The following is a 19346-nucleotide window of genomic DNA, read 5'->3' on the forward strand; positions in this document are numbered from 1 at the left end:
GTGACCCATGCAACTAACTAAAAGGAATAGGATGACATTTTTTTGGAGTTGGATGACAAGATTGATATCAATCTTATTCTGCTACAGTTAATACGAAGCTACAGCCGGCATTCTGTCGATCAGTTTATAAGGAAAAAGGCATAAACAGCTGGCCTCCGTCTGTCCGTCTCCTCTTACCCTCCTCAAGAAAGCGAATAAGTGCATTTCCAAAAATGTTCCTTGGTCCCATTCAAAGGACCAGGACTGAAAACCTGGAGCTCTTTTGGCCAGCATATGGCATGAAGTACACCTCCAACTATGCTAAATCCTTTACTCATCCTCCACCTCCTCTTTTCTTCCTCACTGCATTTAGAAGGCTAAAAGATGGAGAGAAAGTATTCACCCAAGTGATTGATGAGAGGTTGTCACAACCTCAGCAGTATGCTTTCCAGTACAGCTATTACAATACACACAGGCATATGGCAAGCTGAAGGTCATCTGCAGTGTGGTGTGTGTATATATATGTATGTGTGTACGCGTGTGTGTGTCTGGGTATGTGAATGTGTATGTGGTGAACACTAGGCTAATTGAATGTAAGGGGCTGTATGAATACTGATATACCATAGGGAGTAACAGATGTCAGGCTGTAATCCAAATCTGCAATTTTAGGTTGAGGGTGAAAACGTATGTGAATTGGTGTGCATGCTCTCATGCTCTCTCTCTTTCTTTCTCCCTCTCTCAAACACAAACACACACACACACACACACACACACACACACATTAACACAGAGTAGTGGGCTCGTTGTTTCCACGTAAATAAACCTATCACCACTTTATGAAAACGCTCTAATTGTGTGCGTTTATTTGCCTCTTTATATGAAGAAAAACTAGATTTACAGAGCACACCCACCATTGTTTTTTCACATTCAAAGTGTAGAACGATATACTTTCACACATGGGTGCTGCCCAGCGCTGCAGTGGTGTATTGCACATTTTATTTTTTTGGAGGGGGGGGGTCATCTGGGGTCATACAATAGAACCATGCGTACAGATAGATATCTTTGCTGTACCTTGCATATGTTGGAGCCCTAAAGATACTCCCATGTAACAGATGTCGTGCAGAGATAAGAGTAGAGTTTCACTAATGAGTGCTTTGATGTGAATGCAAGGGACAGCAATAAATGATCAAGCTGAACTAAAACAATCTTTGGCTTTAAATATTTTATTGACTGAGCAAAAATGTGTCAGGGCCCCAGCACAGCTTCCAACTCATCCAATTATGTTTGCACTATACAGTATATTAAGTTTATATCCAATTAACAGGGATTTCCCGCAAAGATAATTACGAAGCGGCCGCCTCCGTCACATTTCATGCCGCCTCCAGCTCTCAACAAAACTCTGGTGGGCGTCTTCATGGAAAACACTATTTTCTAACAAGCACTGCATCACGCCGATGTGGTGGCGCTGTATCGTAATCAGCACAGTGCACCAGGAAATGCTCTACCATAACTAAAGAGCTGTAACTTTTTTCAAGGAATTTCCTCCGACGAGAGTCTGTTTATTCACAACAGCAGGAGTGTAGCAGGCAAGCGCGCTGATATTTCCTGGCTGTTCAAACAAGTGGATATTGTTTTTTTTTTTTGCATCTAAGCACGTCCAATTTATTAAAAATGTTTCCGAAATTAATGTTATATCCCATCCGTGTAATGTTTTCAGCTTTGCAGATACGGCTCGTGGAATCTGCCATTACTTTACAAGGCAAGTTTGCGAGGAGGAGGATCATGAGGGCAGGTGAAACACTGCAGACATCATATGATGATTACAAGCAGTTATAAAGTAATCATTCGTGTTACTGACGAGATGTGGTAAATTTGTCAGGTCTGAAAATCATGCACAACCACAAGAAGTGGAGGCGACTGGTGATGGAGAGAATCACAGTCAGAGTGCAGATAGGACGATGACTCGTAGCCAGTTGCCAGGAATGTATTTACACTAAGCTGATGTTTATGTGATTTTAACGTCAACTTTTTATTCATTTTCCCAGATTTTCTCAAAAATACAGAGCCAGTGGTTTTGACCCGCAATAGCTGAACAAAACCACCTGGCTCTACCGACAACACTAAAACTAAAAAAGGAGAAAGGCATTGGAGAAGGTGGCACTTTTACAAAAGCTTCACTCGAGAAGTAACAAAAAACTTATATGAAATAGTTGTTTAAAAAATAATTAAAATTAAATCAACACAGCTTTTATGTTGTCTTGTTATGTTGAACAGGGTAGATTCATTTTTTAAAACAAAATATTCTTTAATGCGATAATTGTCATTTTCCTCCATCACACAATTATTAAAACTCCTAAAATTTGTTGCTTGTCAAAAGTGTTTGCTTGAGTCAGTTGAAGGCACAGTGCACATGCACGTGATCAGCTCAGCCATTTGAGCCATTAAAAACCCTGATTAAGAATATGAATCCTCTGCTGTGATTTTAACATAAAGAACTGAATAACTGTTGATAAGGATACATAAATAGTCATCACATGGAAGTGGGATTTAAGCCTGTACACAATGCTGTTACAGTATAAAACTGAACAAGAGAAATAAGTATGCACAGATTAGTACGGACCAGGAGATTGTTCGACTCCATTTACGGAGGAAAAACGCTTTAGCTGGGAGTGCAAATCCCTCTGGAGGCAGCGACTTGGTTGCCGTTTGTATTCTGCTGCATTTGCATCAGCTTCGACAGTTCATCCAATCAGACGATCCCGTGCACACCTACAGTGACATCCCCCCCTCCATATCTGCCAGCCGCAACAACAGATATCATTCACGACCCCATCAGTAACGAAACTCCTCCACTCACATTCTGTTTTGTCTTTAATAAATCAGCCCAGCAACTCCCACATATTCCTGTGGCCTTCAGAAAAAGAATTTATCATTCAACCGTTGACCAAATCTGGCACACCCCAAGCATTGCTGGCAACAGCGGAGGAGGTTACACACATACTGTTGATTTATTGGCATGATATACTGGACATAGCAAAATAAAATATGTTCCGCGGGACATAAGCCATTTATCTTGGAACTGTCACAAACCAATCTTCACTGCAAGGACAAGCAGAAATTGAAAAAGGAAAAACACAGTAGCAACGCAAAGCAGTGCCCTCAAGGCCTATCCACATTCAAGCACACAGACCTGAATTAAAACTGCTGAAATTATATCTCTTAATGAACGCAGCTTCAGACCAGATCTCTTCGTAGCGAAAGGAAAAGCCAGTCCGACACACTGAGGTACCAAAAACTAGATGTTTCCAACAACAACAATCCTACTGTAATCTAATATTTCCATTAAATGTTTGCAGATTTCATTAGGCCAAGTGGATGGCATGATTTCTGGGTTTGGATGCTCCTTCTGCTGGGAGGTAAGCCACAGTGTGCTTCTCTGGGGCGTTTTTTTTTTTTTTTTTTTTTTTTTTTTTTTTTTTTTTTTTTTTTTTTTTTTTTTTTTTTTTTTTTTTTTTTTTTTTTTTTTTTTTTTTTTTTTTTCAGTGCAGACAAACACGGTCAAGCCAGCTCTGGAGAATAGGAACAGATTTCACCCTGCATATGGGATCTCAACAGGGGCTCGATAAAGCAGACCACTGTGACTGCCCTCTGTACCTGCAGAAAACAATTAATCCTCATTCCTCTCTGCCACGGTGGCTCTTGTTTGGACCGATGTCAGCTGCGCAGAGAGACAAAGGATAAGGGTGAAAATCTGAAAAGATGCAGCTGGACTCTTTGGCTACTTCTCAAATCGATGCATTTTCATCTCCTGTGACCCAGGAGGAGCAGTACCGATATTTCTCTTGCAGCAAGAAAACACTGCCCACTCTGCCATAATAAAGAGCATGAGACAGAGATAAGGTGAAAAAGGAGTTACCTCATACTGTGCCAGGCCACATGGTCTGACCTCTCCATTCAGTTCAGATAGCCTCAGGTTTTATGATGTATAAAAACTGGATGGCATTCCTTTTTAAATCTTTCATCTTCCAAGCTCAGTCCTTGTCAATGGACAGAGCTTGTTGTTGCAGTGCAGTGAGAAGAGGGGCAAATGACTCATGGCATCCTGTGGCACATTTGTAATTTGACCCAAACAAATGAGTCAATTAATGCAGTTTTGAATGTAAGAGGATTTGGTAAAAGTAATCAGATGTTACTTAGCCTGGTCGTTTTAGACAATAAGTCAAAGGTTTAATTGCCTACAAAAGCATGTATCATTCCAGTCAATGATGCAGGGCTTAGTTCTTTGGGGATGAGTGGTATCACAGTGACTCATTGCTCACCAGTGGTTTCTGCTCAGTAAAAGCTCTACAAAAAACGGTAGGAAATGAACGCTGATGCTCCCACGGTGCTCTCTACATTGCCAGTTCTTCGTTACCTACAAACTACTTCTGACAAACCGTCCACCACTCCCTGATATATTACCCATAAAGCCCAATGCCACTATAAACCTGGAGCTGACAGCTGATTTGTGAATCCAATTACCTTCCTCTGTGTAATGGGTGTGTTCAGTGCCATAATGTAAGTCAGCTGCTGCTGGCATCTGTCAACAAAGAGTCCGCTATCACAGAGAACAACATGCAGCACCCTGGACAGAAAGCCTGAACGCTGATTTCATAGCATCCCCTTTAGAGTGACAGTTCAGGTTATTTGACATGAGGTTGCATGAGGTACTCATCCACAGTCAGTGTATCACCTGCAGTAGGTCTGGGTCATCTAGCACCATCATCAGGTCAATATCTGAATTTCTCAGGTACCTTAGTTTGACCAAATGACTGCAAAACTTAAGCATGCTACGGTAACACACACTATTCCAAAATGTTGAACATGATCAACATTATCCGAACACCACTCTGCCAAGTACAGCCTCAAAGAGCAGATAGCATGTGTAGGCTGTGTATCTTCTCATCCATCTCATCAGTATGTACTGTTTTCTTTAATTATATTAATTTTTCAAAAATGATTGTGGTGATTTATTCATATTAAAGTGCAACACAAAACACCTACATGGAGGTCATTAGACACATTTACACCTTCCTGCATTTGTGGCTCAAACACTGAGGTGGAAAATGTATGCAGTGAGTTTGGCGTGTGATGGTATGCTAAAACGGTGAAATGAGCACTTGCTGACAGCACTGTGAGGGTGCAAACTGAAGGTACACAACAGTTGGCATCAGTTGACATCTGGGAAAGAGACAGGCTGCTGACAGGGAGATTATCTCCACTGGAGCAGCAGCACAGTGGGAGCTGTCCACTGCAGCTGTGATGCTCCTTAGGGAGCAAGGACTCCAAGGTCTGTTTGGAAAGACTTTCACACATACAATGGAAATAAAGGAGCAAACTGTATTCCTATGTTCCACTAACTTAGCACAGATTCTTACACTAAAAAAATAGGCGCTATCTTACACCCGGCACAAAGCAGCGCAAAGAGAAACACAGGAAATGACCAATGCAGTTGCCATTTTCCCATCCAGCATCCATGTTGTTTAAATAACAAATACAACAGCACCGGTCTGAGCACCCATGGGCGTGTTGGTCTTAGAATGAGGTGTGGTCTGGCACACTGTTAGCGCAATGCTAAATTGAAGCAGCGGAAATCGATCGCACAATTGACCAACAAAAACCTGAAGTCAATGGCAAAGTATTTCACTGTTACTTTAAAGGAGCATCGTCAAGACAGCAATATGCGCAATGCATGTACACTCTGCCTGTTACACACAAGCAGAGTGAGCTGAAAATGCGCCTCAGATGTTGGGATAAGTCAGTCAGAACATTACAATACAGCCCTCAGAAGGTCAGAGCATTCTTCATGGCATGTTGTGTGTTGCATAACATTGCCATGCGTCATGGAAGTCTCTTGGACATAAATGAGTCTCTGCAGAGAAGCATTATTTTGTACTACCTGGTAAATCCATCAGTGTTTACCATTCATCACCCAGATTAAATTTTTCCCACCACAGTTTCATAATGAATCAAAAGTTTATTTACACTTCTCATTAAATAACAAAAGATGTCTAACTTGATTTGTTGCTTCTTTGTAGAGCTGTGTGCAGCGCATTGATTTGCTCAGCCCTTCCCTTCCCCTCGAGGTGCAGAGCTGCTGTATGCATGTGATGGGACTGGGCTCGCTGGTCAGTCACAATATGTCATCAACTCACCACCAATAGAATCTAATTCTGTGTCAAACACTACAACATTATAATAGCAATGGGCTTAGGTGTAAGCGCGCCTGGCTAATAGGGGAATGGGAGATGTCACTCGTTGGTTTATTGCATGTTACGCTCAAAACATTCCTATGATTAATTAAGAAGTAAGTAAGTACGACACCCTAAATGCAATTTGCACCATGCGCTTTAGACTGTGTGCTTTGGACAGCTAAAATAGAGCCCATAGAGAGGTGGAGAGCTCATCCCTTAAAAAGCATCAGTGGAATGATACACAGGAATGCAGCGATGATGACTCAGATCCCATGGGTATCTGTCACCTGCAGGAGGCCACGGTCAGGCCAGTCTGATGTAAAATGGTCAGTGTATTGAAATAAAAGGAGAAAAAGACTGAGTGCAGGAGGGAGGGGAGGTGAGACAAAAGGAGGAAAAGGACAGAATCCGACTGCGTGTCTGTCATTGTGCGTTAGCTCCCCTCCTGCCTCTGGCAAATAAATTATTTTTTGCTCTATTTCAGTCAGTTATAATTTAACTAATTAAATTCCAGTCCAATATAAGGAAAACTGAGCAGTATTTTTATCGTAGTTTGTTTTGTCTAACAACACTAAATGGGTAGCTTGACGTCAGAGCTCTCGTGTTGCCGTTTTCTCCATCATACTTCCTGCTGTGCTAGTCAAGGTTTTGCCAAAAGGCCAAGTGCACTGAGGAAGATAGTGACAGTTTCCCCACATACAGTAAGAGAGTAATTTTATTTTATCACACTGTTTTATTTCCTCAGGCTCAGAAAATAATCAGAGGGGGCATCTGAACTGTTTGAGACCTGCAGCCTGAAGCTGAAAGAGGGATTCAGATTGGGCTGACCCAGGTGGAGGTCTCCTCAGCTCACAGACGAGGCCAAATCAATGAGGGCTGCAGTGAAATGCAGACAGCAAACCCCAACGGGAAGGTGTTTGGATGCAGAGCCACAGGCAGAGGAGGGATGTGAATATAGATGAGAATTCACATGGCGAGAAGGCTGCATGGACTCACATAAGCATGAGAGGTGAATAAATGAGCCCTGACAGGAACCATAGGAGCTGATGTCTTTCAATGGATTTTTGTTGTTTCCATCTTTACGTTATAATTTTCATTCTTAGATTTTTCAAAAGGGTATTGCACAACAGCCTCACAGAGAAATACTACTGAAGCTACAGGCAGGATTTTTCCTGCATAGACAATTGGGAGGCGGTCACCTCCGTCAAATTTCGTGCCGCCACGCCCTCCTGACAAAATTCTTACTTGTACTTGTTTTCTCTGTACTAGGTGGATTTGACATTTGTAACTGCAATTGCGGCTGTACACCACTATGGCGCTGTATCGTAATCCGTGCATCAGGCAGAGCCATCCGGAATTGCCAAAGAAGAAGAATACAAACAAGATTGATTTTCTGCCGGCGGAAGGAGGCAGCGACCTGATTTTGCGGCTCTTCACAGGTGAATAGGGTTGCCACCTGTCCTGTATAATAGGGGATTGTCCCGTATTTGAAAATAAAATTCTGCGTCCTGTATTGAATCAATACGGGACACCTCCGCCTCCCAACAAAATTCTAGTACTTGTTTTCTCGGTACTCGGTGGATTTGAAAAAATATGGGACCCTATTTGTCACATATTTTCGTTCATGTCAAGTAAAACCAAACCAGTTGCCACCTTTTTTCACATATGTCGTATAGTTTAGTACAACCCCCGCCTAATTTTCGGCCAGGAAAAACCCTGTACAGGTAAGTACATTTTTGATACTGGAGCAAAAGCTGCTTTTAAGATCTACTTCCTGACATATTACCCAAGAATGAAAAGAAATCCCGTCCTACCTTTATATACTGTATATTAAAGAGAGAGAAAGGTAAATTTAACAAGCTGACATTAAGTTAGCTTTAGATTTTTAATATCTATTGATATTCACTCTGACCACTGGTGTACTACGCATGTGCACCACCCAGATACAACAAAACCCTTCATAGTCGGACTGGCCATTGGGCTCACTGCAACAAATACTGGTGAGTCAGTGGACCGTCAAAAATCTTTTACCGTCCCTGTAGAGTCACTCTCTCTGTGTGTCTGTCATTCAGGGTGCACAAGAGAGTGTGCAGCATACATGATCCAGGACTGGGCTCACTCACCAACATAAGTGTAGTACTGCTGGAGCACACTAGAACCACACTATTTTCTCCAAATGAGGAAATAGAATATTTAAAGAACAGTTAATGCGGTTGGAATTCATTTTTTTTTTAAGCTATTGAAGATCCAATGATCACTAAAGCCTTTGACATTCAAGAGAGTCAATAAAAACAAATGGAATGGTCAAATATTACACATATACATTTAAGATGTATTGATTGATTCACAACATCAACTCATGCATTGAATAAGGAAACATTCCACCTTAAAAATGGCCAGTAGCTGCTGGTAGCCTTTGAGCGGCACAGTGAATTAAAGTATTTTTTCTACCTAGCTTTCATTAACTAGTAAAGATAGAAAAGCAGAAAACATCCTTTTATTCATGATTCACTCTTGTGGCTTTTTTCTTTGTGATGCATTTGCAAAGAAATGTAACAAAGCCAGCCTATTAAACTTGGACAGCTTGTGCTGCATCCATCCAAGCCTATTAGATGAGCTTGCCTCTGCCTGCACTGCAACTTTTCCTCAGAATGGATGTTTTGTCTTCATTTGCTTGGCACCAGTATGTAAATGAAATCATTAAAAACACAAACTACTTATTTTCATTGGCCTATAAGCTTAATGCTTAAAGCTACGGTATCACCTAATACTACTTAACCAGATGTGACATGGCTGACTGCTATGTAATTTTCCCAATGCGATAAAACTATTCATGAAGTCAATTATAGTTGACTAATGTATGTAAACTAAACCAAGGGGAAACACTGTAAACCTTAAAAATTTTACATGTATAATTACCAGATGGACAAACGTTTTATCCAGTTGAATCTACATTAAATGAGAGCTAGTTTAAAGGATACTGTATCATCAGTGGCTGTCAACACTTATCACCTTTGCTAACCAGTATCCTGGGGGAAAGCCTTTATGAGTACTAAAAACTTCAGGGAAATAAAGTGCAAAATCTAAACCAAACTTCACTTAGAAATTCTAGTTTTTATGTTTACTGTGTGATATCCTTTACAAAACACAATGTAAGTGAAAGAATGATCATAAACAGCATGGAAAAGCAAGCAAATACACAGAGTACAAATAAACACAAGACGGCTACAAAGGCAAACAGCAAAAAAAAAAGCTGTGCTGATTTACCACGAGCAAGCAAATTAGAGGAACTAAGAAGGTAATAGAAAGTGAAAATAGTTTCACAGATGAAAGAAATGTTGTTGTGAAAGAGTCCCTGAGTGAGCGAGGAACAAACATACTGCTGACTTATAAGGTGCATTTTACTGGTCAGAAATAGAGAGAAATACATTAACAACTCAAATTAAATCTGTTTTGCTTTCCTCTTGAAAAGTGACACCATTGATGTATCTTTTCCTCGTAAATGCTGACCACAATCCATTACACAAGAAGACTTCAAAAATGCAACGGAACAAATTTTGGTCAGTGAGATGTGCTGAATGCACAAAAATCCACAGGAGTTATCCAAACAGCAGGGCTCTGACTCTGGCCGAGCTCAGTGCGGTAAACACTCAGGTACAGGGCTTCTTTTGAGCTCACACAGTGTATCCTTCATGACTGCTCTAAATGACATATTAGATAGATTTTGTGTGTTTATGGAGGGGTCTGCACAGTGGGGTCTGTCAGAGCGAGAATGTTTACAGCAAACAGGACAAAAATTCTAATATATGATTCCCAGAAAAAGCCCTCCCAGGTAAATGGAAAATTACTGAACTGCCCTGAGGTTCCCCTATATTTCAGTAATTCTAAAATAAATAAAGCTCCTAATCTGAATTAGCTCGGACTCCAAAAACAACCTTTCCATGGTGATTTAACTTCCAGGAGGAAAATAAAAATCTGCTCTCTTTCAGTGAAACTTAAGATATGGGATGTTCTTTATTCGATGCCAGACCTCCCCTAAGGACAAGAATCACCCAGCACCTGCAGAGCCTTAGACACACAATTGATATGTTTGGCTGAAAAGTCTGCATCCTCTCCCTCCCCCCATTATGGTTAACTTTTCATTGCTAAAGCTATTTCTGTGCCATCAACGCCCCTTGAGGCATCCTATGTGTCTTACGTTGGAGACATGGCTGCTTTTCAGACAAGTAATCTCACTGCAAGCTGCTTCTTACTGGGCCAAACCACTGAACCACAACCTCAGTGTTCCACCGTTGTCACTAAAGGGAAAATGTTCAACATGTCAATGTCTGCAGAAGATGGGATTTTGTATAAACAACATCATGTGTAAATATATATAATATGGTCTGCTTGAAATGAGCCCTGAATTTCTGCATTCTTTAGTAGCTTAACAAACTGTCCACAACAAATGTTCTGGACAATGTAGAAGAAAATAAAGGCAAAACTGATCTTAAATGGCCAATATTTCCAAATATATTACCAGCTATATATTACAAAGTTGGTGACATCCCTATGACTGCTCCTAGTGGAGGTATCAAAAAGGACACAGTGGCAGACAGCAATTAACACTGATTTTATATGTGGTTCAAATCTTTGATTACACTCTATGTAGAGAATTACACCTACTGCTACTCCTTGTTCTAGCACTTCATTGAGGCAATATTACACTTCAGTTGAATTAAAAATATGTAATCAGGTGTCTTTTAATGGCGGTTCCATAAAATGGAGAATTCTAACTGTATAATGCTAATCTAAAAGAAACATATAAGTGCTGAGGTGCTGAAAGGACAGTGGTAAGACAAACAGCCTTTACCAGACTAACAAATGTTTTAAAAAATGATGGAGAAAAATAGTTTCTCAAGGAGGAATTTACAGGAAGAAAAGTGAATTTTTTGACATTATACTTACTCATTTATTTCATTCCCCAAGCCCACTGTTGCCTTATTTGCCCATAGTGTAAACAGTAAAGCTCATAGTAAAATGTATAGACTAAACTTACATATTACTACAGATGAAGTTCAGTAGTTCACAACATATGGAAAGTTGGACATTTTGTGTTTTGAATGGCTGCCATTTGTGATTACATTTCATCAAGCGTTCAGCAGTAAATTGGCCTGGGACAGTATAATGGCCAATATTAATTCATCAAAAAGTTATCATTATCAGTGGTTTATGTTGGCCAACAAGAAATTTCAGTGGAGAAAAGCCAAAGAGTTCTTAGAGGTACTTTAGGGATAGTGCTAACATTATAGTATGTCCAAGTTTATGTTTCAACCTTAAAGCATCCCGCTCTCAGTACATCAAAAAAAAATCATCAATGATCATCAATCATTATCAAAAATTTTTGTTTATGTTATGTGTTCTTAAAAAAGAGATTATTCTAGATAGTTTTTTTGGTATCAGACTCAAAAACCTATATTGGTCTGGCCCTACTCAATAATAGTGTTAAGTAAATTTGCGAGTCCCCATATATTCCAACGTATACTGTGCTCTCCATCCACTGTGCAGCAGCAGCAGTGGACGCAGGCATTCTGATATAGTGTCCTTCATCCCTACAGTAATCCATCATAGCCTGTGTTGTGCTATTTCCAATTGTTTATCCTGGCATTGCTGGAAAGAAAAAAATGCCAGAATCACAGGAAAATCTCAGAATCACTTTGTCTCTTGAGAGAGGCCACTGTGCAGTGAAGGCGATAGTCACAGTAATACTGCTTACAGTGTTGTTGCTCCACTGCAACGACAACAATTTTCCTGCACCTCCTCTATTCTGAAGGGGAGTGGCGGAGGTGTTCTGTATTTTAGTTCAGGATTTTTAGTTTTTAGTTCCGGAGGCCTGGCATTTCGTTGGGATGCAGCCGTTTTATGTTCACAATTCAGGTGGAATCCATCTCTGGCTCAGTCTGTCCCTCCTACCACACAGAGGCTTATAGTGACAGGCTGAGGTGAATCCTGATATTGATGTAGCAGAGTGAGAGCTTCTTTCTCAAGATGCTATCTGAGAACAGAAATAAAAAAAAAAAAATCTGCTGAGGTGTAATCACATAGCTACTCCCTGGTGAACAGTCTAATCCAGTTTCCTCCATCTTCTTCCTGTCCCATCTTCTCATTTTTCCCCTACAGTACTTTATGATCATTTGCTTTCTTTTTTTCCCTAACTCCAGTTTGTTATGATAAATTAGCCTTCTCTATTTTGTACTCTGTTTCTGTTTTCCTTTCAGACTCAATTGAGATTGTTTGCATACACAACATTCCTGGATGGCAGGCTAATTCACCACACAAAGTCTGTAACCAAACTGATACCAGCTTCACTGAAATGGACTGAATTAGGTAAATCACTACATGATACTGATTGCTCAGCTTTGTGAACCTCCAAAAGGTCATAAAGCTGAACAATCAGACCGTCCCAAATGGAGTTTCTGGCAAACAGAGATCTGAACATTTGTGACAAGCTAAAACAACAGCCAGTGCCTAATAAAGTAAGCCACAGGGAGAAACAGCATGAGTGTTGAGGCAATGAGACAATCTGAAGTTATTGCCCAAACTCTGGTGTAGATCCTGCACCTGCTGCTGCAGACTCCTTAGTTCCAATTTCAACGTTCCTTGCATGGCACTTTATCTCTGAAGTGATTAGGAACAAACAGCTCCATCAATCAGGTGGTGGAGCCCCAGAGAGCGCTAGAGCTGATCCAAAAACACCTCGAGGCTGCCAAGTTTCTGCTGATTCTGCTGACACTCACAATATTCTACCACACAATCCTTCACACACTGTTCTTCAAATGAACGAATACTGGTACCGTCAAAAACCCCACTTATATACTGAATGCCTCACCTGAAACAACAGAACACTAAAGGTACAATAGCTTTCGTTTGCTAGAAAATTAAGCAAGACTAGTACGAGGAGCTGGTTGCACAAAAGGGCAGACTGCAAATGGTGGCAGGCTCACGGTTCACAAACATTTCACACTCACAAATAGCAGATAAACCTCACAAGTATGCTGTTGGTTTGGTAGGTGAAACATTTCAAAATGAGCAAGAAGAAAAAACAATTATATGTTGCAAATCGCCGTTACAAACTGAATTTCCATTTCATTTTTCCTCATTTTTCAGTCCGATATTGTGTTCATGTTAGACAACTTCTGTTTGGGAAGGGGTTGTTATTTTGTTTTGTTTTGCCTTAATAAATCAGTATAAAATGAAGTCCTGCCTACATCATTTTCAGTTGACAGAGAAGCTGCAATGGTGGTTACTGGGAAAAGTTCACATTTTTTCATGATGATTGACGACATATGCTGATTTAGGATTTGTTTCCTCTCAGTTGACTTACAAACGACTTGTACAGCTGTGTCAATCTCATTAAACCTTGTTGCCATTTTTGCAGCAATATTTCTGTCACTATTTCTCATGGACGTAGTTATTTTTCTGGTTCTGGCATAAGAAGATGACGCACAGGCTGTATATGAAGTACAACCTCAAAATAAAAAAAGTAAATAAATAGCAAAATCATCATCCACCCCTCGGACATAGTGTAGATGACATTAAAAATTATGATGTTTCACAAAGGTAGTATGTAATTACAGGACTGTTGTTGCTTAAATTAAAATATACAGGGGATTCTATTTTTCTGGTCACTCAATGTAATCTGGAATTTGGATTTAAAGATTTACAATTCAACCCATGCAGCATTTTCTCTAATTATATAAGATAACAAACTGGCAGAGCAGCAAGTGTTGTACACTGTGTAGCCCCTCTGAGCTCATTCATCTGAATATTTCATTTTTGTTTTCATTATTTACCCCTACTTATTCATTCATTTGAAGAATAACTTACCAGTCTATAAAAGAGGACTTTTCAAATTTCTGGGGAGCTGAAGAATTCCCTGTTTGTCCAAAAAGAAAAACTATTCTACCATTTGTTGACGCTCCAAAGGACCGTCAAATCACATTTCGCAATAGAAAATTGCTGGAGCATAATATATTGCCTCTATTAACGTTATTGTCGCCATATTTGCATGTAATTTCCACCGGGAAGCGTGCCATTTGGTGAAGTATTACTCTTTTTCATTGCATTCTTTCAAATGCTTCAAAGACAGGTTGTGCTGCAAAGGCTTCCACCTGCTCAAATACTAAGATGTAAAGTATAGTAGAAAAGCTCCATACATTCAGTATAGCTAGCTATATTAGCTAATTGTAGAGACTTCGTATTGGTAGTTGCCTTTCATTCATATACCTAGACAGAGCTCAGAAACTTGGCCAAACTCACCGTGTTGGCCCAGAAATGTTGTACACAGCTAAGCTTTTAGCACTTACCTGCAATCAGCGGTTAACTTTGCCTCCTTGTTTCTCCCCTCTTCTATGATGATTTCTTTATGAAGATGATTACAGCCCTTCAAATTTTCTGGGATCCGGTTATTTCTATGTGAAAGACAGCAAGAATACAGGTGTTTAAAACAATAACTCTGGAACGCCTGCCAACTTGCCTCCATCAATAATTTTGTTTCAGTTCCAATAAAATTAGCACCAACAACTACAGCAACCTCACACAATGAGAGCGAAACAAAACGAGGGAAAACTACAGGATCCACAGTACTTGTTCCAAACTTTGTAGCTACATAAAACGACAACACAGATGCAAACAAAGCCTCTTACACATCGCCCACAATCAGCCAGGAAATAGCAGTCCATCAACAAAGTTGCCGGGAATGATAGTGCTCAATAGCACAGCTGTCCACTGCAGTGGCAGTAATTGTGGAAAAGCACCATTAGGCGCCAAATCCTGACATAAAAGTGCCACAGCTATAACAGGAACCTACCTAAAAGTTTTAAACTAGAATTACCACCTGGAGGTTATATGCCTCTGCCAACCAGGCCAGTGTCAGTTAATTAGCATTCAAATGCTGATCAGTACCTCCTTGACTCCAAGTGAATATTTGTGCCAGATGGAATGAAATTCCCTCTGGGCATTCCTGATATATTGTGTTCACAAGAACGTGAGGTCACCACGACCTTGACCTCGACCTTTGACCACCAGAATCTAACCAGTTCATCTTTCAGTTCAAATGAACCTTTGTGCAAAATTTTATATTATATTATTGGTCATTTTTGTCTTTATTTTTGATAGTACAGTGAGAAAGACAGGAAAGTCAGTCATTACTTAAAATAAGTGGAAAACATAAAACTATTTTACAGATAAATGCGTTTGCATGTGCATGAGGTGCTACAAAATAAAAAGCCATATTGAAAATTACAATCTTATTTAGTGCAAAACATGTTTCTTTCACCTGTTTTTATGTACACACATTCAAACTGAGGACTGTAATGAATTCTGGGTGCTAATGTCACAGAAATAAGTTTTCTAACATGGTCATTCTGAAAGTGAGACGCAACAAGAAAAGGAGGGCTGTCGAGGGATTCACTTAAACTCCTTGTGAGGTTGCCCGCTCAAAAGACGACTTTCATTAAAGAGATGCAAAAGGGTTCAAACTGCATTTATCAATGCTGCCTTCACATTGATAAAATGCATTATGAAAATGAATCCTCAAAAATCAAATTTGATGATGGCTTTCTTCATAAGTCTGCTTTAAAATACTACTTTCTGTCTTGAGGGTAAAACACACTAAGAGTTGAGGTGAGTTACTAAGTGAAGACACAGTAAAAGAAAGCTGGAGTGAGTTACTTTCTATGACGATTAAAGTAATACAAATGGACAGAAAAACAATAGCCTTACGCTGACCATACACCACACAACATTTCACATGATTTCAAGATATTGGGCTGTGTGTGCAAGTTGTGAGGATGAAAGTTATCTAAGCATAGACATTTTCTTAATTGTTTTCACCATCAGTGAATGGAGAGAGCTGCAGTACCATGCAGATATCATGTGAAAGTAGTGGCCCTCAGAACTGACAATTACATGTATGACATTCTACATAGTCAACGGTGTGTTGAAATATTAATGTATAAATATGAAGGTCAACACCAGAGGAGTAACTGAATAAATAAGTATAAATGAAAATTTTTCATTGTGTGATTGTAATTCAGCTCCCAAGCTAAAAAAACACATTAGTGGATGGGAAGTTAAGTTTAGTAAAATACAATAATCCAGTTGTGATGTGAAACGCAACTGTTTGTACTGAATGAAGAGCGGCACAAAGCGGCTAACTAGGATGCTAGGGACAATACTGAAATGTAAATAATCAGGAGTTAAACAGCCAAGAGACTCCACATCTTCCTGGACCTTAGAGGCGCTGCTGAATGATCCATAACCAGGTTACTAGAGCTGAGCATCTCAGCCTTTCAGCAGCATACCCTCTCGAATCCTCCATTCCCAAACAACGATATTGCCAGCGGTACTCAGCACGAGAGCTTCCTTTATCTCTGACTCATATTTTCACATTTCATTATGCTGCCTCTTTTCCCCATAGCCATTGTTACAAGACACACACTTACTGCTGAATTGTTAGCAAAACTGAGCTTACGTTTCCTCATTTAAAAGGGAGATTTTTCCAAAGCTGACAAATCTCTTCACATCCTACAACATATCACTCTGCATTCAGTTGTGCTTTAATTTAGCTATAGCACCATTATCCTGGGGCCACTGTGAACTCAAAACAAAGCAGATATCCTGTACACTCTCTCCCCTCTCTCTGTCTGTCAACCCTCTCTGAGAGCCCCTCCCTCCTGAAGGCAATCCAACAATGTCCTGCTCATTGATCAGAGAGGGGATTGGTGCAGTGTGGAGGTAAATGGCTGTCACAGGGAATGATAGACCTTAACTCAACCATGGTTGCTCCTGAGGCCACTCAGCCTCCACTTATAGTGATGGATGCAAGGATGTCGCCCATCACATTCTTGAGAGTGGGGAAGACTTTGTTCCGTCACTAAAGGACTCAGGAAACATTAACATAAAACATCCGTTTTAGTAATCACTTCATCTACTTTTTCCTGACACAAGCTGATGACAGAGAGTTGAAGTTACCCACCACGTAGCTTCAATGTGCCCTGCTTTATTTAAAATTCTTAATGGAGATGGTTTCTTTTGCTGCGAAACTGATGGTCAATTAATCTGCTACTTAATCTATACAAATTTAAGAGGCAGCAGTTTTGACAAGAACTGAATTGTTTAAACTTATTTTCAATCAAATATGCCCACCGTCCTACAATCACTGGTTCCAGCTTCTCAAACTGGAACATCTGTTTCTTTTCTTTAGGGCTGCAACTAACAAGTATTTTCATTATTGATTATTTTCTGAATTAATCAAATCATTTTGATGACATAAAAGAGCGACAAATCCTCACATTTGAAATATCCTGACTCTTAGTCCCTCATAATAATACCAATATTTTCATTAGACAATCCCTACTCTACCCATGTCTTACAAACTCCACACAGCCCCAGTTTAATTCGACACTGTGCTTCAATGTTATCCACTAGCTTCTTATATCATAATGAACATTTGCCTTCCACATACAGCATCAAGTCCACAGGCATAATGATTTACAACAGGTCATCTGTATGACTGAATTTCACAGCTGTGTTTGCAGAGCTGCTGCCTTAGAAAAAGGTTTGCCTGCATATTCTCAGCGCTTGGCCAGCTAGTTACTGGGGGAACTAATCGTCAAATTATGAGCACTTATCCATCATTAGACTGGGTGTGAGAGACCTGAAGTAAGTTCTAAATAAATCACAGCTCTGTAAAAACGGAGGTGGCTAAAACGGTGAACAAAGTGTTGAAATAAAGCTGAGTACTGGTAAGCCTGTTGGTGGGCGGTGCTTGGATTGTTTGATCCCCCAATTGTTCAGTGAGGGCGGTAAACAGTTTGTTGTTTTTTTTTATCACAGTTAAAGGATCACAGAGAAATAAACGCAGGGAAAAATAAGACAAAATCACTTCACTTTAAAACCTGGATGACTTTAATCTAGCAGTCATATGAAGGCTGAGCCCAGAACTAGTTGCTAGTGTGGCTCCTCAGTAAGAAATCAGCAACTCCAAGAAGTTAATAAGTTAAAGTATGAAGATGCATTTATTATCTGTGTTTTTCTATGTCCAGTGCTTACACATATCTACTTAGATACAGTCTGGGAATAGACTTGAAATTCTGGTCTATGCGTTGTTATTTGTTGTTGTTGAATCTGTTATATATGTTGTTATGAAACCACGAGTGAGTGGTAAAAAAAAAAGGGGGAAGGTTTAGGATCCTTCACGCCTATCAGATTTGTGGCTGGAGAGCCTGATAAAGTTAACTTTGTTCATCCCTATCCAAGCCAAATCAAATGATATTTCAGCAGTTATTTCACACTTCACCCATGTTCCCCATCACTCACAGGATGAGAAAAGGGATAAAGAATATTATAAAGTCAAATGAGCAAGATGCATCTCATTATGAAAAGGAGTAAACTAATCCTATAATAAAGTTTTGGAGGGATAGAAACTTTTAAGCATCATGGAACAAGTTTAAACATTAAACCCACAGTGAAAAATTACAAAGTACATTTTACTTAAGTACTGCAATTGAGTACAATTTTGTTGTAGTAGTATGTATTATGTATTATGTATGAAAAGTATTTCCATTTCATGATGCTTCATACTTCTACCCCCTCTACATTTCAGACACAAATATTGTACTTTGTGTATCTTTTTAAACTTTAGTTACGTCACTTTGCTGAATAAGACTAATAATACAAAATGGCAGGATTAAATTTGGATGGGAAAAGTTAAAGAGCAGCACTTCTACAACCCTCATCAACATCACTGTGGCGCCCTGGAACAAGGTCCTTAGCCCCAGCTGCTCCAGTGGAGCTGCTGAGTAGCCAGCAGGTCAGACTGTGGTTGTACTGGTCAGCCTCCAGGTGTGAATGTGTGTAACTGTGTGAATATATACAGCTAGCTAATTAATATCAGCTGCACTTTTAGCAGCTGCAAGTGATGTACACTTAATGAATCAATAATATGATGCAGATAATTCTGAAATGGGCCATTTTGCAGAATGAGTACTTTTACTTTTGGTCCTTTAAGTACATTTTGATGCTAATACTTTTGTAGTTTTATTGAAGTAAAAGTTTGACTGCAGAACTAACCCCGTCACAACTGTGCATGTG

At 39.8% G+C, this 19346-nt stretch overlaps 1 pseudogene; it reads right to left on the reverse strand.

Moving 5' to 3' along the window:
* The window catches only part of LOC111232590, a 193267-nt pseudogene that overhangs the window by 166417 nt on the left and 7504 nt on the right, over window positions 1-19346 (reverse strand).

Source organism: Seriola dumerili, unplaced genomic scaffold (assembly GCF_002260705.1).
Source record: "Seriola dumerili isolate Sdu_G_001 unplaced genomic scaffold, Sdu_1.0 BDQW01000331.1, whole genome shotgun sequence".
Classification (NCBI taxonomy): domain Eukaryota; kingdom Metazoa; phylum Chordata; class Actinopteri; order Carangiformes; family Carangidae; genus Seriola; species Seriola dumerili.